The following is a 21957-nucleotide window of genomic DNA, read 5'->3' as shown; positions in this document are numbered from 1 at the left end:
TGCCTTGACATGCATCTGTGATGGGGCTTTGTCTTCTTCTGGATCCAGTGTCTGGTCCATCTTCCTGCCCCCATCCTAGGGCCGATTTCTATTCCCTTTGACCTGTTACCTATCTTCCCTTTACCTGTTGCCTCTCCTGGGCTCACTGCTCACCTTTGTTTCTATGTATAAGGACACGGTGACTGATGCTCATTCAGTCCCAAGCCCAAGACCTGGGGAAAAACTGGGCTCCCTGCCAACAACGGGGAATCTGTGGTCCTGGGAGAGCCAGGGACTCCATAAAATGTGCAAACATACTCTACACAGTTTACTAAGTAGTCAGTTACACCATAATTACATACACACCAAACAACAAGGAATACCCAGCATAGTTATGGCATCAACTCCTCATCCTTCCTCCCTAAGAAACAGGATAAAACCTGTGTAATAGGGGAAAACCTCTGCGTTCTATTACAACTCAATCACTAAAGGGATGTTGCCTATAAGCTAAAATTAACATAATGGCCCATCTCTGGGAACCCTGCTTCCCAGGTAATGAGAGTTAAGCTAAAATACCTTTGTTTAGCTCACAGGAAACATTCTGACCAGGCCCACCTGTGAATGGCTGCAGGAAGGAAGAAACTAACACACCCCCTCCAGAACTGGATCAGAACCAAGACTTCACCCCCACCCCTTTTAGTATAAAGGAAGCCTGAATTCTAACTCGGGGAAGATGGTTCTTTGGGACACGAGACCACCATCTTCTCTGTCTGCTGGCTTTCCGAATAAAGTCGCCACTCCTTGCCCCAACACCTCGTCTCTCGATTGATTTGCCCGTCCTGCCATGAGCAGTACAAACGTGGACTCAGTAACACCTGTGAACGGCCTAGTGAAGGAAGATGGGTCTGTGTTGGTCCAATCTTATCTATTATTTTTGTCTCTCTGGTTTAACATCATCTGATCTTTGGGTTCCCAGCCTCAGTGATTCATGCACCACACTGGCCATGAGAAAGGATCATTTCTCATTTCCTCACTGGTCCATCAAAAGCAGAAAAATCTAAGCCCAGGATTAACATATTCATCAACTACATCCGTCCTGTTCCAAATGTGATACTGCACATATCTGTTCAGTGTTTGAACTTAAGGAGATCATGTTCCTCCCATGTGCCCTCTGTGAAATGCTAGCAGCAGCAGCCATTCTTCTGGAAATGTCTTCCCTCCCTCGGCAGTCTCTCTGCCACAGGGCAGGGGAAGGTGTCATACTCCCCATCCTTGCCTCTTGGTAGGAAAGGAACATCTTAGTTGAGAATGAACTTGCGAATCCTCCTCCAGTGTGCAGAATGGATGGGCTCTGGGTTACTCATTGTGGCTTGTGTTTAGACATCTCCAGCCATGGGCATGCTCCTCTTTAACTATTTCAAGCCCACTACAGATGGACTGAGTGACCTTTCTAGAGGTTGGGGCTGCCATCTTCTACTTTAGACATCAAGAGCCATCACAGTGTGTGTCTTGCTGTGAGCACTTTCCTCCATTATCTCATTTAACAAAATGCTAATCTGCCTGGGAGTTCATTTCACAAGTGTTCAGCTTGAGATGTACATTCAAGTAGACATGTCATTGAGCATAACTAATATTGGCAAGATGTTTCATGATTTACAAGGAAGTTCACATGTATTATCTTTTTTAATTTCACAGCTCAGTGAGGTAGGCAAAAGCAGTATTACCATCCTCATTTAGCAGATTAAAAAGTTGAGGTTAAGTGATTGCACTTGGTCCATAAAACTCACTTAATCCCAGCCCTCTAGAGCTATGTAATCTACTGGGAGAGAAGATGCTAAACAAATAAACATGCAAAGTATCCATGATTAAAAATTGAATAAAGGCTAAAGGCTAATAATAAAGAACAAGAAATTACAAGAGAGAATGATAGGTAGCAGCTAATTTAAATCAGGGGGCAGGGAGGACATCTGTAAGGCAGTGACACAAAGAGTTGAGAGAGGGGTACTTCCCTGGTGGTGCAGTGGTTAAGAATCCGCCTGCCAATGCAGGGGACACAGGTTCGATCCCTGGTCCGGGAAGATCCCACATACCGCGGAGCAACTAAGCTCGTGAGCCACAACTCCTGAGCCCATGTGCCACAACTACTGAAGCCCGCGCGCCTAGAGCCCGTGCTCCACAAGAGAAGCCACCGCAATGAGAAGCCCACGCACCGCAACAAAGAGTAGCCCTCACTCGCCGCAACTAGAGAAAGCCCGTGTGCAGCAACGAAGACCCAACACAGCCAAAAATAAATAAATAAAATAAGTAAATTTACTAAAAATAGAAAAGAGTTGAGAGAGGAAGCCAGCTGAAGAGTCGGGAAGACTCCCAGTCCAGTGGTCTCTCCACTGGCAAAACACACATCTCTGGTGGTGACAAGCTCCATCTGTGAGGAACATGTCCCACTGCCCTTCCTGTAAGATTCCTGAGCTTGTTCTCACAGGAACAGCATCACAACTAGAATAGTCCCTTCTCCTGGGTCATCCGGGCAGGCAGAGATGAGCCTCCACACCTCCGTCAGTGCACTGAGCATGGGAGGAGTCTCCCTTTCCTCACCCCGTCGTCCTTTTCCTCGCTTATTGGTTGTGGAGAGGGAGCTATTGTTAGTCCGAGAAAAGAACCGACATTGTTGGTGTAGTCGGGCACTGAACGCGGGTGTCAGTGAAGGTAGAGCTTTAACAATAACCGCCGCTAACAGTTACCAAGTGCTCAGGGCGCCTCATGGTTGTGTCGAGCGCTGTACACGTGTGGACTCAGCTGCCCCTGACAGCATCACTGCCGGGGAGGTACGGTTATCACCACCTTTGTGGAAGCTGAGGCAAGACCACGTGGATAGCAAGAGGTAGAACCAAGAATCCAAGCATTTAATCCCCTGCTCTGCTGCCCCTTTGCCTGGCCTGTAATTTACATAGTAACCTGCAGCAGGATGATTTATGGAGATAATTAATTTGCACTGCATTTTCAACGTTTCTTCCCCTCCTGCTCACCTCTCTAGTTTCAAGAAGTTAGTGAGGCCATTTATATTTCCCTCTCTCCGTCCTCCAAGCAGAAGGAAGCTACTGCAATGCTTTCTCTCGTCTTTTAGGGAACTGGATCTCACTGAAGACCTAGGTGATGCTGGGAGAGAAGAGAGGAGTGAGTCTGAGGCAGCCAAGAGGAGGAGGAAGCTCGGGAGGCCGGTGGGGAGGGGTGGGCGGTAAGGACTGGACACTCGGGCCATCTCCACACAAGTTCGCCGAGGACCTCCGTGCACGTACAGAGCCTTCAGTGCCCATGCAGACGTGGACCGTCGGGGTGTGGGCAGGAAGCTCAGCAGGGGAAGACCAGAGGCCTGGCCTCTTCTCCAGGCACCAGCTAGGCCTCCTGGATTGTTCATCAACCTCCGCTGGCGGCGGTGGTGGAACGGGGAGAAGCCCTCCAATGACGGCTTCGAATAATAAATTTATCTCCAGATGGAGATGGGGGAGGGTGCTTCAGAGCCAGGTTTAATTTAAATTTTAACTTTAATTAAAATTAAGTTAATCAAATTAAAATTTGAATTTGAAGAAAATGAAGAAACGGATATTTCCTACACGCCTGGATTTGTGGCTTCTTATTCATCCTTGCTACGAATACCATAAGTGTCACAAAATCACCATTCTCCTAGAGTGCATATTCTCCCCTGAAAATTCACAGGCCTCAGAACCAAAACCAATGCCGAGAACCTCTATACCATCTCCTCTGGCTCTCCGTCCGCTCTGCCTGGGCCAGCTACTAGATCTCTAATCGGGGATTCTTCCAACCGACTTGCTACTGCCGGCCCCAACGGTGCTGAAGGGCATTCAAATGGCAGGTGTTCAATAAAAACTTCGTGGTTATTTAAAAGCACTCCTTTTAAAATTGTCCTAAAACTACCAAATCTATGCATGTCTCTATTCTTGCATAATTTATCCACTGCATCCTTTTGTGCCCTTTTTAAACTAATTGTTGCACTTCTCACGTACCTTTTTCCTACATGTGTATCTTCTGTTAAATGTACACCCCCACCCTTTTTTTTTTTTTTTTTGCAAAGCTCTAGCCTCAAGATCCTGACATGAATTTCATGACACATGTCTGGGAGAGCAAGTTTGCTCCCTCTTTTTCCCCCACTAACCTACAAGCCTAGTTCACCAGCACCTGCGCACTCTCTGAGGGGCTGCACCATGCGTGCTAAGGTGCTGCCAATGCCCCTGCCTCGGAAGGCAGGTTGGAAGGGTTGCCAGGCTCTGCTTGGCCTCCTGTCCAGCTTTTAGTGAACCGGGTCCAAGAATGAGCAGCCCCTGATGACCGCAGAACGCCAGACCTGCCATCTGCGTGGGCCTCATAGCAGAGTCTCCTTGAAAAGAAGCAGGTGCCCTCATTGCAGGGCATCAGAAAGTCAGGCTGCGGCCCAAGAAAAACAAGGCCCTCAAGGTTACCTCAGAGGATCTAACTCACTTTGTCACTTGGCCCTGTTTTCGGTTTGCAGGGGGAGCCCTGTGTGGGAAAGAGGGCTGAGTTAATCAGATGCAGCAGCTGAGGGGCCTCCTGAGAGGCAGGAAGGGAGAGAAGAGGAGGACGAGGTATTTCCCGTGTTTCTAAATGTGGGTGGAGCTCATCTTTCAGGGAAGGAAAATGTGCATAATGTGGTGTCATTCCTGAGCCTAAAAATGATTGCACGTGGGAATCATAATCCAATTAGATGCGCAGGCCCGTTGGCTGACTTGGAGCCAGCAGAGCCCAGTTCACGCTGCAAGTTCTGCTACTTACCAGCTCACTGACCTTGGACAATATCCTCCACGTCTCCCCACCTCTAGGCTTCTTCACCTTCCAGCCCATCCTCGACACTGCTGCAGATTTATCTTCCTTCAACACAAATTTGCCCAAGCCACTCTCCTACTCAGTACCTTTCTTTTACTGCCCCTTGCACCTGGGATAAAATCCACCTCCTGGCCAGCATGGTAGATAGCCCTCTGTGACGCAGCAGCCTTCCCGCGGGCCTCTCCCCCGCTCACCCCTGCACTTACACAGCACAGAAATGCTGTGCGTGTGCTGTGCTGTGTGTCCCCCAGACTCTTGCCTTTGCTTATGAAGTTCTACCAGGAGAAACCTGCCCACTGTTCACCGGTTTGGTGAACCATTCGCATTAGTGACTCTCTGCTGAGAAGCCTTCCTAACCAGCACCTCTGAACAAAGGTCCTCAAGCCCTTCGTGCACTGCTAATGGCCATGTAAAACCTGTACTGCAATCATGTGTTTCCATGGAGGGTCGCCAGATTTGGTTAATAAAAAGAATGGTAATAATAATGATAGGATGCCCAATTATTTTTTTTAGTATATATGGGACACATTTTATATTAAAAATCTATTCGTTGTTAACATGAACCTCAGATTTAGCTGGACTTACGTTTATATGGATTGTCCCTACTGGATCGAGTTACACGAGGTTGGAGACTGACGAGACCTATCAATACAGCCTTGGTACACACAAAATGACTGGCAGGTGCTTGATAATCTTTATCTACCTCACATGATTGGCACCTGGAGTTTCTAGACTTGAGTTATTTGTTTTACAGGCAAATGAATAAACACGGCATTCATTTTTTTCTTTGCCTTTTAACATTAGATCGCCTTTTGAAGGCTAAGCGTTGCCCCACGCACAATTCAGACTGCAGTTTCTGATGTTCAGTTCTGATGTTCAGAACTGCAGTTCGGCAGTTTTCCAGACCCAACCTGCAATGAACACTGATAGACGATAGATGGCGCAATGGACTAACGTACTGGCCTTCCGCCCCGCTGCAGGAGGCGGGTAAGAAAGAAGGCGCAGCGCTGCCGCAGAGCCCTGCGTTATTGATTGCAAAGCTGCCGCAGAGGTGGGAGGATCCCGCCGCCATCTCGCCAGGTCTCCCGCAGTCTCCGGGATGTCCCTTCAAGATGCTTTCCACTCCCTGCCAAGTCCCTTGATGTGGGAGGAGAGAGCTGTCTGTCGCACACATTATTTTTCTCATTCATGGGAAGATTGGACCTTTCCATAGGATTATTTTATTTCACATTGTCACTGTGAACAGTGGCACCAAAGAATACCAGCTGTCCTTTTTGAAGGCCACCGCCTTTTAAATCGACATCTATGCTTAAATATTACCGAGTGTAATTAAAAGGCAATAAAATCGTGTGGGGATGGGATGAGGGTGTTCATCACTCAATTATAAAACATTCTTTTATAAATAGATGAAACAGTTGAAAATAAATAGATGAAAATACTTTGGATGTAAAATAATTTCGTTATATTAATGTGTGAGCGCGGCTACGTTTTCAGCCCCATTGTAACCGCACACCTACCTGCACATTCTAACTGAAAGGAGGTGCTCTGAAAGTAAACCGTGGGTGGGGTCGCCGTGCAAATCACGTTGGCATCCCTCACTGCTAACAGTAGAGGGCGATAATCCATTCGGACAAAAAGGAGAATCATGCGCACAAATGATACATTTACGCAGCCAACATTTCATTGTAACGGGGAACTTAAAAGGTATATTCACTCACCAATCCTTTTATTAACCCAATGCCTCTTCTTAGAATATGGGTTTGCTGGTTAGAGTGCTGTATTATTTCCTTTCTTTGCAAACCACACACACATAATGCATCCTCTGTATTGTCTCACTGGGTTTCCTTAGTGAGATGAGAATTTAAAGACAGTACAAAGCATCTTGACTCAAGAATCCTTCTAGATGCTGTACTGATAACCATCAAATATAATTCAGCAATGCTTTTTAAATAGACTTTCCTTCATTGGATCTTTCCAAAGCATTAAGCTGAATTTTTACTGGTAACACATCTTTCTTTGTGTACTGGTGTATCACTAGTTTTAATAATATCTGGTCAAACTGTGTAATTACTGGAAAACAATCAATTGGAATTAACAGGTTAGGAAAGAAGCAAACAACACACTGTGGGCCCACTAAACAGTAGCCTGTGCAGTACCAGCCCCCGGCCCTCAATGAGCTGTGGACATCAGTCAACCTCTTAGCTCAGGCTGCTGTAAAGAACACCATAGATTGGGTGACTTACAAGCAACAGAAATTTATTTCTCATAGTTTGGGAGACTGAAAGTCTGAGATCAGGGCCATGGTCAGGTTCTGGTGCGGGCCCACTTCCTGGTTTAAAGACAGCAGTCTTCGCACTGTACACTGACATGGGGAAAAGACGGGGAGAGAGCTCTCTGGGCTCCCTAACACCACCACGTTGAAGGTTGGATTTCAACATATGAATTTTGGGGGAGCACAAACATTCAGTCCATTACAGTCAGTATGCTTCACAAAGAAAATGGAGAGTTAGTTAATCTGGCCCATCAGTTTCATGGAGGTCATTTTAAAAAGCTTCTGCTTGAATTCAGAAAAGTAGTCATTGTTTTTCAAAAAAAAAACAATAAAAAATACATACTAATCTACCACTTAGCCAAATCCACATGCAACGTAATTGAAGCAATTGTGAAATCACATGGTATCCTAACTTAAGACCTGGCAGAACAAAACTGAGCTCCTCTAACCCCCAGTGGGGCTGCCAGTTGACGAGGCTCATCCACAAAGTCCTCCCCACAGTGAGTCCGTGTCAAATTTTCAGTGTGGAAAGCAACTCTTCAGTCCTGGCTGCTGGAATGCCATCTGTGTCCCCTGCCAGTCACACAGACACTGTCCTTACCAGCCCCTCGGATTTTATGTCCAAACTTAGTATATCCAACTGCAGCAAGCAAGAATTTTAGTCCTGAGACTCAGGTGCACAAGAAATATATATTTTTAGAATCCCTTAAATCAAGGTAAATGTGACTCCAAGTCCCCCTTCCACTGAGTTGATGAGCTGTTGAATCATTATCATTACTGGGCACCTGCTCTGTCCTGATTTGTATCAGGGTTCCAGGTTCCTGCAGCCCACAGGCCACATTGTCCCAGCCCCTGTGGTTCCTTGGGGTCTAAAGACCCGGCTCTTTCTGTGCCTCGCTTGGGGCATGAGAATCATTGGTGAGCTGCAAGGTCCCACCTCTGGGGCCCAGCCTCTCTAGCTAGGGACACTCTGGGGACATCCTGCCCTCTTTTCAGCACACAGACAAGGAATGACAAGCAGCCCCACCCTCACAAGACCCCTGACCAGTCGTAGGGGGAACTTGCTCCCACATCACCCAGCTGCCTCCTCCCACTCTAGGGTATTAGAATTTACCTTAAACAGGAGCAGCTGTGACCCCCCTTGGCACCAAGGGGTGGTAAAAACAATTTGTGGATTGGCACTGAATGGAAATGAGTTCTGTTTTAATGTGAACAAAACAATTTTAAAGATTCAAAGCAGCTTTCATCAAGAATAGCCTGTCTTTTCTGGACAGTTATAAAAAGAGGAGGGATGGAAACTTCCCTACCATGGAGAACACGGAGCCTCTGCTGTTGGGCTCTGGAAGCATCTCCACATGCAGACAATTCATCTTGTTAATGAGCATCTCCAGCTCCTACATTCCTTCCATCCCATCTCTAATTAAGCAAGTGCATTAAATTTTCAGTATCAGCAATAAATGTCCCTCCAGCACAAGAAATTTCTATTATAGTTGTATACCTTTTCTACTATAGAAAAGAAATAACTCACATTTACGTGATTCCAGTGTTGGCTTTGAGTAAACGAATATGGGAGCAAGTCAGAAAGGAATCCGAAGGAAGTATAGTGATGGGAAAGAAGGCTGGAACTCACAGCCCCTGGGAGCCGAAGGGTCGGTCCCGGTCAGCGAACCACTTCCATTAGGGAGCTCATTATTTCAGAAGATAGCCCATGACATTATGACAACCCTCTGCAGCAACACTGGCGAGTAGAATGTTCTGCAACGATAGAAAGATTCTATAATACAGAGTTTGCTGTTATAGTGTGCTTGGGAGCTTAAAATATGGTTAGTGCAACCAAGAAACTGAATTTTAAATTTACTTTAGTTAATTTAATTTAAATTTAAAGAGTTGTATGTGCTAGGGGCTCCCATGTTGGACAGCACATGTCTGCGGTCTTTTTCTCTTTTAATCTATGATTTGTACCTCATCTACTTTCGTAAAAGTTCTAAAACGGATTACCAAAAACATCAAGTGTAGCGTGAAATGGCAAAATTGAAAAAAATTTAGTAATAAAAGAAGAAAGTAATTCTGTAAAAGAGAGCAGAAAAATAGTGTTCCCAGACACATGGAATGAGTTAGTCATTGCCTTTGAAAAGTAAATTTATTTGTAAATTGCTGGAAAGTAAGGCAAAAATGGAGAGTCACACAGGAGGCAAGGTTGAAATGTGTAGTTAACAAGTGTTTGGCTGCCAGCAACCCTTATTTTTTGGGGAACGGTTGCCCTGCCTCTGAAGCCCCCAGCCCTCACCCATTGCATCTACTTAGTTATGGCAGAGCCACTGGGGGTGACGCTACCTCTGGCACCTACTGGCCAATCACAGTTGTCCTCTTGAGAGACTGGACTTGGGACACAGGAGAGTGTGATCTCTCCCTAGGCCAATGGACACAGGTGTGAAACTCGGGGTCTGTGGAGCTGAGGGACAGAAGACGGTGGTCTGGCACCAAGACAGGAGAACACAGTGTGGTGAGGGTCATGGGCACAGGTTCCGGGTTCAACTGCTGTCTTACTTACTAGCTGTGTGACATTGGCCACATGCCCTAACTTCTCCAGGCTTCCTCTTCTGTAAAACAGGAGTGATTTTAATTCAGATTTCACAGAGTTGTTGTACAAATAAATGCAAGGACATAATAAGTGCTTCACAAATATTATTATTAATTATAATAATATTAGGGTCAGAATCCCGACAGCACTCAAGTCACTGGACTGTGTCATTGCCAAAGTCTTAGCAATTACCAGCCCTTGGGCTCCATGAGACACACTCCTCCCCATACTCTTAAAATAATATTCTGGGGCTTCCCTGGTGGCGCAGTGGTTGAGAGTCCGCCTGCCGATGCAGGGGACACTGGTTCATGCCCGGTCCAGGAAGATCCCACATGCCGCGGAGCGGCTGGGCCCATGAGCCATGGCCACTGAGCCTGCGCGTCCGGAGCCTGTGCTCCGCAACGGGAGAGGCCACAACAGTGAGAGGCCCGCGTACCGCAAAAAATAAATAAATAAAATAATAATAATATTCTGTTTTGCTTCAGTGAATTCGGATTGGGTTTGTAGTAATTGTATAAAGCGGAGTGTTAACTTGTGTGCCATCTTTTGGAATGCTACCTTGTCTTCTTCCCTGTGCAGATGGCCAGGCTGACCTAACCTTCCTCAGACTCTTACCACAGGCAGGGGCATGGATAGGAAAGCTCAGATAGACACAACTTTAAAGTTATGATTTTTAGTGGACATGGGCCATATTTTTGGCTGCCCAGCACCCACACCATTTTATTTGGGAATAAACCTTCTAGAATACGCGTCTTGGAGGGAGATAGGGTCCCACTTCCTACTACAGGAGCTGGAAGTTGCCAAATGATGCTTTTCTCCACCCCTTGGCAGATACAGTGTGGACACATGACCTGGGCTAGGCTAATTGATGCTTGTGATGGGGACTCTGGAAGGAGTGACACAGATGTGACTTGTAGTTGTCATGGTGACGGTGATGTTGACATCCAGAGCCCTGCTCTGGAGGGGGTGGCACTGATGCCAATGTGCTGACCCGACTGCTCCTGAGACCTGACCCTCACAGGCTCCCCCTGCCCAGCTTCCCATTTTCCAAGCCTAGTTCTGCAAATTTCCTGTGCATTCTGTGAGCTACCCAATAAGTTGCCAATGAACTCCTCCTCTGCATAAGCTGGCCAGGAGGGGGTCTTTGGCTTGTAACCAAGAACCTTGCTTTTCCCTTTTACCACTTTGAGAAATTAAGTGACCAAAAATAAACACAGCTTTCTCCCTGGGCCCTTGCTGCATCACCTTCAACGAATATTCCTGCTCCAGCCCCCAAAATGGGCACGTTTCTATCAACTCATGCACAATCCTGTGGTGCTTGGACTGCCACTTGGCCACACTCGGCCTGATTCTTGTACCACGGCACAGCATGTGATGCAAGAGGTCAGAACGACCGAGCAGGTACCAGACATGCTGCATTGCTTCCAAAGTTACCATTATCAGGTTTGAGGCTGACGTCGTATTCTGGAGAGAGGAAAGTAAGCTGTCTTCAGAATGACTGAATTTATACACAAGTCAAATGTTCATCTTTTATTTTGAATGGATGTGCCAGAACACCTCTAAGAACGACCTTATCCTTTAGGTTAATACATTAGTTTTCTCTCTTGATGAAGTAGTGTTTATAGTTTCACCTTCTAACATAGAGTTCTTCCCAGAAACTTGTTGTTCAATAGCCTATCCACATGTGTTCGTCTCTGAGTTCTGTGCAGACAGGAGCATATGTACCCAGAGCCTAGTGCTATTCTCAATGAACACTAGATAAGAAATGTTTGTTGAACAAATGAATAAGGGAGCTAATTCATGAGTGAAGGCGCAAGTAGCATGCAGGAGAAGCATGAGGCGCCAGCCATTTGTGTTGGCCCTGGAAGGACAGACCTTCTGTGAGCTTGGTAATGGAGAAGGAAAAACCACAGCTGATGATCCAGAACATCTACTCATTACAGAAATATGAGGCTGTTTGGGTCTGTTTGGTTTTCATCATGAGGAGAATTGACAATTAAATCCTTCTGTGAAGGTAACAAGCGCACCCAGTGGGAGACTTGGGCTCAAGCTGTAGGACAGTCATGGATGGGGCAGGGTGCGATCACGTGTGGTGTGAAGCTGGCACGACCCTCCACAGTGAGCTCGCCTCTATCATGGGAGGGGTGCCACTGAGCTCCCCCTCTTCACTCGTCCAGCTCAGCTCCCCAGGAGCCCCTGGAACAGCAGACTCTTCTGTCCTGGCTCAGATTCATTTGGATGACTTGGCTGATCTCTTAGGACCTACATTTCTGATTTTCCCCCATTCTTTAATCCAAAACAAAGAAGGAGAAGAGCCATTTCGGACACCATCTGTCATCTCTATAAATCAAACTACATTTCTGGGTTTTTCTGCTTTGACCACATCAGGGGAATGCAGCTGGACAGATTTCCACCAATTCGGGATTGCCTAACTCAAAATATTAACTGGTCTTTGGAAAATTTAATTTGGGGACTCTGAAGAGAGGCAGTTGGCCTCCAGGGTAGCAGACCTGAGGTATAGGAGGCCGATGACTACTGACAGGGAGAGATGTGCCTTCAATACTCAGATGAAGGAAGACCACACAGGCAGGCTCTCTGGATGGCAGGTGCTACATGGAGTGGAGCTGCTGTTCTAGCTCAGCACCTCTGGGACAAATACAAATCTCCCGGGGATCATGATTCAGGATGTGGGTGGGGCCTCAAATTCTGCCTTTCTGACCAGCCCTCAGGTGGAGTCAGTGCTGGCGGTCCTCAGACCCCATCTGGAGCAGGAGGCTCAGGCTCCAAAGGGAGTAGCATGGCCATTACTTATACAGCAGCGGTTGACAATTTCCAGAGCAACTTCTGTTATGGCAGATACACTCAATAAAGGAAACCTAGCATGCAGAAGAAGACATTCTTTTTTTTTTTTTTTGCGGTACGCAGGCCTCTCACTGTTGTGGCCTCTCCCGTTGCGGAGCACAGGCTCCGGACGCGCAGGCTCAGCAGTCATGGCTCATGGGCCTAGCCACTCCGCGGCATGTTGGATCTTCCCACACTGGGGCACGAACCCGCGTCCCCTGCATTGGCAGGCGGACTCTCAACCACTGTGCCACCAGGGAAGCCCAGACATTCATTTAAACATTTCCATTCCTGTTCCCCTAAAGCAGTGGCTCTTAACTTGAGCTGCAATTAGAATCACTTGGGGAGCTTTAAGTATCCCAGGGCCTAGGACTCACCTCAGACCAGTGGCATCAGCATCTTGTAGGGTAAGACCCAGGCGTCCAGATGTTTTCAAGCTCCTCAGATGATTCCAATTGGCAGCTGGAGCTGAGACTAGCTGCCCAAAGAGAGCCTTTGCCCAGGAGTCATTGGTGTGAACTGCCAGCCCTGCCTCTTGCTGCTGCTTCTACTGCTTGGAATGGTGCCTCCTGTGCTTGGAATAGTGCTATCACCCACCTGCCTGTGGAGGCTGTTCCCCACCCCAAATTTGGGAATAGAAGTCATGGCCCGTTTGCCATGGAGAGTCCATCTTTCTGGCCTCCAGGCCTACCTGTGCTGTCAGTGCTGACACTCACTCTGCTGTCTGCTGGGGTATGGCTCCCAGAGTCTGTTTTACACAAATACCATGGGGATGCTCATAGATGCTATTTAAAATGGAAAATACATGTACTTTTAAAAATTACAGTAGTTTGGGTTAAATAAAGTCAACCAGATTTGTTTACTCTAGGACTTCTCAGATCCTTTACTATTTAATTGGCCAATGTGCTCATCCCTTATAGGAAAACACTAGAGGCACAATTTTCCCAATTAATTTGACCACGAAAACTTTTTTAAAGAACAAATTCAGGAAACAGGTTTTGGAACATACTGCTCCAGGGTATGATTTAAATTTAAAATTTTCCTGGATACATTTTCTAATATTTTCAATATTGTTATCATACATGTATTTTAGTCAACTGACTAGTGTTTTACAGGTAACCACGTAATGCTCTGGGCTATATCGAGTACTAGGAAATATGAATTTGGTATCTGCTTCACATGAAACAATTAGAGAATAACTGTGCTTAACTGAGTTGTATTGTTAAACTACAATAAAATGTAATTCAATTTAAAAAATAAAGGAATAATAAAAGAGTGCAGCTTAAGGCAAGGAGGCCTTCGTGGAAGAAGTGGTACCTTCCTTGAAGACCCTGAATGAGTCGGATTTAGACAGATATGAAAGAGAGCAGAAGGAAAGGCATTTACAGTGGAGGGAACAGCATAAGACAAAACTTAAGAGCAGGAATGAGTGGGGTGGGACGTGACATAGGGAGTAGGGTATGGGTGTGAAGGACGGCAAGTGGACAGGCCTGCATATGCTACTGATGGGAATACTGAGGGTATGCAAATAAAAACATTTGCTCGTAAGGTGATATCCAGTTTTCCCAATGAGACAATTTTTTAAAAAAATTACTCGCCAACCTGAATGTATAAACTTGCAAGGATATAGATGAACTAGCCAGTGTCTTCCTTCAATGTTTGTTAATGTGGTACCCTCCTGACGCAGGGCGAGTCCTCTAGAAGCAGATGCTGAGAGGGAGTTTGGGGTGCACAAGGTTTAATAGAGATCAACACCTGTGAAAGGACGAGGGAGGAGGCAGGATTGGGCAGAGGAAGACGTGTAACTGAGCTACAGGCCTGACAGCGCGTCTGCCAGCACTGCAGGGAGCTCAGGAGCCAAGGGTGCTGACCAGAGACATCCTAAGTGATGCCCCAGGGCCAGGCCCTTGTGTCTCTACCTCGTTTGGTCACAGGACAGGGGCTGCCCCCAAGAGTGAGAACTTGGGCTGAGGAGCTGTCTGCAGCTCAATGGTGCTGATGGTGAGACAGCAAGTTCTTCCTCAAAGACCATCTGGGCAGAACGTCTTTGTGTCTCAGAGACATACATACAAACACTGCTTTTCTCCATTCTCACTTCTTATAACCCAGTTCTTGAAACACTTCTTATGTATCTTCATATGCATCATCATCATCACTTACAGCTATGTTTTGAGTTATGCATCACAACTTTCCAGAGCACACCACCTTTACAAGTCATCTAAGATGCTGGACATACAGAGTGACTTAAATCTGTGTGCGAAGTTGTCACTAAACATTTTATCTAAGGTGCAATTTACCAGTTCCATCCCATTAGGTCAGGTTTTTTTTTTTAGCCTTCTTCTTGGGGTTACATACTCATGATCTCCACAAAGTAACCTCGTCCTGTATTTTTCTAAGTAATCTTTAAAAAATAAATCACTTTAAAAATCTTAAAAGTGAGGTCGTACTCCTAGAAGTAATTACTAAACCATGTTAAGTTTCTTTGCTTCCTTTAAAAAAAATGATTCTAACAGGTAGCCTCAATAAACATCCCAAGCTTTCACTGATGTTAGTCTAATCCTATGTCCTCTCAGTAGTGATTTTTGTTCCAAATAAAGTAGTTCAGAAAACACCTAAATTTTGGTGCTCTTTACAAAAGTCATCAAACTTTGTAAAGACTTAAATATAAAGTGACTTTGCTTTTTCTGAAGGATGCTATTGGGGAAGAAATCATAACTAGTATTTTGGGCATAAATGGTAAGTTTGTCCAGATGACGTGAGAGCAGGTCACTGAGACTTTGAAGACCAAGGAGAGAAGTTAGATGTGTCAACTGAAAAAATGCACAACCTAAAAGTTGAGCATTATGTTTTACTCGGTGGTCTTTCTGAGGACCTCAAGCCAGGAAGACAGCTTGTCAGATTGCTCTGAGGGAAGAGGTAAGGGAGGAGCCCGGAAATATAGGGGATTTTGCCTCAAAGACTAGGTAGTCAGAACATCAAAAGATTAATTAATAAAAAGAAAACCAGATATCTCAAGTTAATGATTTAGCGCTTTTCTATGTATGGGAAGATGCAACATGAGGACCTACTGTATAGCACAGGGAACTCTACTTAGTACTCTGTAATGGCCTATGTGGGAAAAGAATCTAAAAAAGAGTGGATATATGTATACGTACAACTGATTCACTTTGATGTACACCTGAAACTAACACAACATAGTAAAGCAAATATACTCCAATAAAAATTAAAAAATAAAAAAGATGCAAAAGTCTGGGCTCATTGAAATCATTCCTTTGCTATGCACCATAGCTATCTAGGGCCAGCATCCTGTGCTTTCTCATCCTGAGTCCCCTCAGGGCTCACAGTTGGGGGTGGCTGCAGTGGCTAAGGATTGAAACGTCCCTCATTTACTGATATGGCAGGTAACAGTTTTCATTCACAGATGGGATAGCATCTGGTTATGGAGCATGGAAGTGGCCTGATTCACATCATCTCAGGAAACTCTGTACAGCTAAAGAAGTTTTCAAGATGTGTTTGGGGAAATATTTTGGAAACAAGAAAATCATCTCATAACTGTTATAATCAGAAGCTAAATAGCGTGGACTGTAGGCATGGCACCGGAAGTGGAGGGAGAAACAGGGAGAAGTGAGTGGAAAAGCATTTCTAAAGAAGAATTAGTAACCTTGGAGGCAGCTGGATATTGGGCCAGTAGGAAAGTGACGGCTCAAACATGGCCTTAAGAACTTGAAAAGAATCCTTTATATACAGTCCGCCCTCTGCATCTATGGGTTAAGCGTAGATGAATTCAACCAATCATGGATCAAAATGTACAGATGCCAGACTCTCCCGCAGATACAGAAGGCCAACAGTACTACACCATCTTATATAAGGGACTTGAACATCTGTGGATTTTGTTATCCACAAGAGGTACTGGAACCAACCCCTCACGGATGCTGAGGGAAAACTATACATAATTGGTGTATCCCTGAGGAATGGTTTTATAACCATTGTATAACTACAGACTCTGGTTGATAGACTTCTGGAAAAAGTTTTAAGCCACAGCAGGACACAGCGCCTACCTTCATGTTCCATGTTCACCTGTTCCAACAATTGCTTTTTGTCAAAAAACTGAAACAAGATTTTTTTTCTCTATTGTCAGCACTGACCGCTCACTATGATGGAATCACGATTAGCCGAAGCTGCATTCCAACCTCCGACTTTGCAGGGACCACAGACTTATCAGATGCCTCCCACTTTAGTACTGCCCTGGGCCAAGTTATCGCCTTTGATCCTGCTACCACTGTGATGAAAGTTTTTACTTGGGAAACACAAGGACTGCCCTTTTTTATTACGTTGATCTTTGCACTGGTAATCATGAGTATTGGTTATCACGGTAAACATGGTAGATGGTCTATAGAAATGTAGGTATTGATTGGCTGGTTAGTTGGTTGGTTGTGTAAAAATCAATAAACAGAAACCTCAATTAAAATAGAGCCAAGAGGCCAGAAGGGGGAACTCTCACCCCCTACCACCATAGCAGAGCTCAAAAGGAAGAAGAAAGACCTCCTCTTCTTGCCTGGCAAAAGCTCAGCCAATGAGAGACTGTCACACTCAACCAATGAAAAACCACTATACTTTGAACTGTCAGTTCCTCTAATGGGCTCTTTGTTTACTGTAAACCCCACTGTCCTCCCCCGCCCCTTCCTTTTCCCTTCTTTCAAAGAGCTCTCCTCTCTTTGCTGTGCGGGAACTAACGTGTGGCTCATCATGGTTGCAGACCCCAATTGCAATTCTTTGTTGACCCCCAATAAACTCATTTTTGTTGGAGAAATAACAGTCAGTCTATCTGTTTTAGGTCAACAGTTGGTTGAGCCTCCACATAGAAATCTAGACTGCCTCCGAGCTGCTCCCAAGCGTCTACCCAGTGCTCCTCTAACTTCAGTGTGCACACAGATCACCTGAGGATCTTATTAACTGCAGATTCTGATCCAGTAGGACTGAGGCAGGGCCTGAGAGTCTTCAGTTCTAACAAGCTCCCATGGTGACCAACCACGTTTATGTAGGAAGGCGGCCGTGAGCCACTGTGGACTGACCTCTCCTGGGAACATGTACACACATATCGTAGATCAGTGAGGCATCCACTGTGGATTCAGAAAAGCCAGGAAGCTCAAGGCAACAGGGCTTCAGGGCAAGTAAGAATATCTGTAAACCTCACCAGACAAGTCCTAATGGCTAGGGTGTGGATACTATGCTGACAGCAAGATGCTAGGACTTGGAGAAGCCTGCAGAGCTTTTGTCAGTCAGCTGCTTCTCAGAGGAGGCTGCGGAGGAGGGGCACACGTTTCGGCAAGAATGAGGACTATTTTATCTATTTTATTCTGGAGAACTCCCTAATTATGCAGTTAGAGAATCATGTGTGGCACATTCCGGGGCCTACACAGCTCTCACAAGGATTCCACTGTTAATTTTAAGAAGAGAAACAGCAATGCAACTTTCTCAACTCCCACGCCATTCACACATTGAATTTGTGTGCCAACTCAAAGCATACCCACTGGAAATGAAAACACAGTTAAAGCCAGCCCTTAAACTGAAGCTTGTCAAGCTACAGAGCTACACAGGGGGAGGACTTGGTTTTCTTTCTCCCATTTCAAAACAGATTTTTCTCTCTGCCGTTTCTTAAATTTACATCAGACTTATATTTGTTAAATCGAAAATGCCAGGGCCCAAGTAGCCTAACACAGGGCCCTTCACATAGTAGGCACCTGATCCACGTTTGTTTATTGCCTGACTGGTCTTTTGTACACTTCACAATTGACCTAAGGAAATAACCTCCAATAAGAGCCCCTTGTGAACAAACCCACATACTCACACTCTGGATGCTGCCCAAGCAACTCAGTCAATGATGGCCCCTCCCCCTGGAAATAGGAGTGGGCAGCACGGACGGAGCTCTTAGGTTACAAGAGACTGTACAGCAGTGAGACAGCAAATCTGGACCTGATCGCTGGCCGCTCCAGCCAGCTTTGTCCCGGTGGAGCAGCAAACCCTACAGAGCAAGGGCTTTCAAAGTCTCTTGACTGTGACTCTTAGTAAGAAAAATATTTTACATCACATCCCAGCGTGCACACACAGGCACACACACAACTGAAACCAGAGCTTTATGAAATCATTGTCACCCCTGCTATTATATAACGTGCCCTGTTTTTGAGTGATGTTCTCTCCAATGCATCATTCAGACAGTTCCTCACATATTTTCATACATGTTTCTTTAACAACAGCAACAAAACTACATGGCAGCTTTTTCCTGATCTCACAATTTTTTTTTTTTTTTTTTTTTTTTTTTGCGGTACGCGGACCTCTCACTGCTGTGGCCTCTCCCGTTGCGGAGCACAGGCTCCGGACGCGCAGGCTCAGCGGCCATGGCTCACGGGCCCAGCCGCTCCGCGGCATGTGGGATCTTCCCGGACCGGGGCACGAACCCGCATCCCCTGCATCGGCAGGCGGACTCTCAACCACTGCGCCACCAGGGAAGCCCTGATCTCACAATTTTTAAAGTACTATTTTAATAATTCCTTTTTCCTTCATCATTCCCACTCAGTGCATCGCTCCTACGGTTCTTCTCCCTCTCAGTGGATTTTATTCTCCTCTTTTAAAACCTAGGGAAGCAATTAGCACAGTGATGAGTAGCATAGAGTCTGGAGCCAGGCTCACCTCCACTACTGCGTGGCCTGGCCTGGGGCAAGTTACTGAACCTCTCTGTGCCTCATCTGTAAAATGATGATAATAACAAGGCCACCTCATAAAGCTGTTTCAAGGATTTAATGTGTTGATACAGAAAAAACACTTAGATTATTGCAGAGCACAGATTAAGGCACCTGCTACCACAACGGCTATTACTGCTCAAATCCTTTCCTCTGGGAAGAGACACCCACTGTGAACAGCCTATGCTTGACCTTCTCAGCACTTATGCACTGAACCTAGACAGTGTCCTTCCACATCTGTGGGCACAGTCACGCTACACTTACCCTGCATTTTTCCAACCTTTGGAGTTAACGTTTTAAGCATGAAAAAAATTTTTTTAACATTTCTAAAATGTATTACTTAACTTAAATGGTTTCAGAAGATACTAAATCTACTTGAGGCTTTACTTGATTACAAGTGGCCATCATTAAAAACATCAATTATCACACAAGGCTGGATCACTGAGATACCTTCTGAGCCCATGACAAGTTTCCTTTAGCCAGATGTTCCCATCTTCCATTTGCTCCAAAATGCTGCTCTGAGGCTGGCAGCCCAGAGAAGCATGTTTGTTAAAAGAATGAATAAAATCGTAAGAATAAATAGGTTATGTTTGAAGACCTCCTTAATGAGTAAAGGGCATGTGCTTTGGTGCAAGTGTTCAGGGACATTTATTCTGGCTGATCTGGGGACACTAGTTTGCAACTATGTTCTAGATAATTGCCACTACCCAAAAAGGGCATCTCGATTAGTGAGGTGTTGTTAGACACTGTTCTGGTGGTATTTCATGAGTGAGAGTAGCTTCTTCCCAACCTGATTCTAAGCAGAGTTCAGAGACTATGGTTTTTATTTCATTCATTCATTCACTCATTCACTCATTCTTTCAACCAAAAAGTGCCAAAGTGCCAGGCATTATGCTAGGTGATGGAAAATAATAACAAGCATGTACATGGGACTTTATAGTTGTCAAAGTGCTTTGGGGTAAATTACCTCATTTATCCCTCTAAACAACTCCATGAAACAAAGTGATCTTATTTCCATCTTACAGGCAAAAAGAAAAATAAAAGGAAATAAAGCAAAGAAAAAGTAAAGGGGTAAGAAGTATTTATTAACTGACCAAAATTTCTGAACATCCCATCCAAGCAGCTTCTGGCAGAAAAATGACACACCCGAGGGGCATGGGCCTTGATCCCTGAACTTATTTGCTGCTTTGCCCAGCCCAGCACTGCATGCAAAGAGTCACTATATAAACACTTTGGAGGAAGATAATTTTGATGTTGGTAAGATTTCAGGTTATGTCGGGGAAGGGAAAAAGGATGCAAATGAATTCCAGGAGCCAGAAAAAAGGAGAAGATTAACAATAGTGGTCCAGATATGTGTGTGTGTATAGGGGTGCTGGGGAGGACAGGCATGACTTAAAGGAAAGTAATGAGGGTGAGGTTGATTTCAGTCCGGGGGGAAGGACAGCCCATCACAAAGGACGTGGGGCCCAATGAAGGCATTAGAGCCCAGAGACTCTAATGGAGTCCAAGGACCCTTTCCAGGATGTTACAAACTGGCCTCAGGAAAAAGGAAACACTCTTCGTGCTTTCACCAAAAACTTGCAGCCAGCAAAGTGGTTCCAGATTTCTGGCAGCCTTTTAAGTTAGCTTCAGTCCCAATTTCAAAGAAGAAACTGCCCTAGCTTCCTTTGTTTCTCAAAATGTCCCTTTTCTGTTGCACCAGGCAGCTGAAGATACCCCTCACTGATGAGCTTGTGGCTGTTCAAACACGGCGGCTTCACAGATGAATCAATGAGCCAAGTATTTATTGGAGATCAGCCTCGGGCTCACCATGGTGAGGCAGGCTGTGATAAGAACAGATGGACAGTATCGTGGACAGCAGGCTGTCCGGCATCAAGTACTGTGTGCTAATTTGCAGCAGTGTGCTTGTGATACACCCTTGTGGGTATATGTACTCAGCAAAAGAGGTTATAAGTGAATGGGAAGTAGCATCAGATAGGTGGTGCAGGGCCATATCACAAAAAGCCTAAAGAGGAAGGAGGTTAAGTCAGAAGCTTTAACTAAAGTCTGGTGGCACAGTAAGTATCCAAATCTGTTGAATATACCCATGCATGAATGATTTAAAATGAGCGTATTGTCCCAGACCCAGGACATAGTCATCTCCTCTAAAGCACTGGGTCCTGGGTGTCAAATTGTGTCAAAACACTTGTGTGTGGGCTTCCCTGGTGGCGCAGTGGTTGAGAATCTGCCTGCTAATGCAGGGGACACAGGCTCGAGCCCTGGTCTGGGAGGATCCCACATGCCGCAGAACAACTAGGCCCGTGAGCCACAAATACTGAGCCTGCGCGTCTGGAGCCTGTGCTCCGCAACAAGAGAGGCCGCGATAGTGAGAGGCCAGCGCACGGCGATGAAGAGTGGCCCCCGCACCGCGATGAAGAGTGGCCCCCGCTTGCCACAACTAGAGAAAGCCCTCGTACAGAAACGAAGACCCAACACAGCCAAAAATAAATAAATTAATTAATAAACTCCTACCTCCAACATCTAAAACAAAACAAAACAAAACAAAAAAACACTTGTGTGATATTCACAGATTTGTAGAATTATTCTGAGATTGGAGAAGGACAGAGGGCTACACTTTTCCTGAAGGCTACACTTTTCCTGACTTTTCACTGCCTGAGTCTACGATCACTTGGATACAGAGGAAAAGCTGA

This window comes from Hyperoodon ampullatus (genome assembly GCF_949752795.1).
Source record: "Hyperoodon ampullatus genome assembly, chromosome: 12".
Lineage (NCBI taxonomy): Eukaryota > Metazoa > Chordata > Mammalia > Artiodactyla > Ziphiidae > Hyperoodon > Hyperoodon ampullatus.
Note: the sequence above shows the minus strand (reverse complement) of the source record.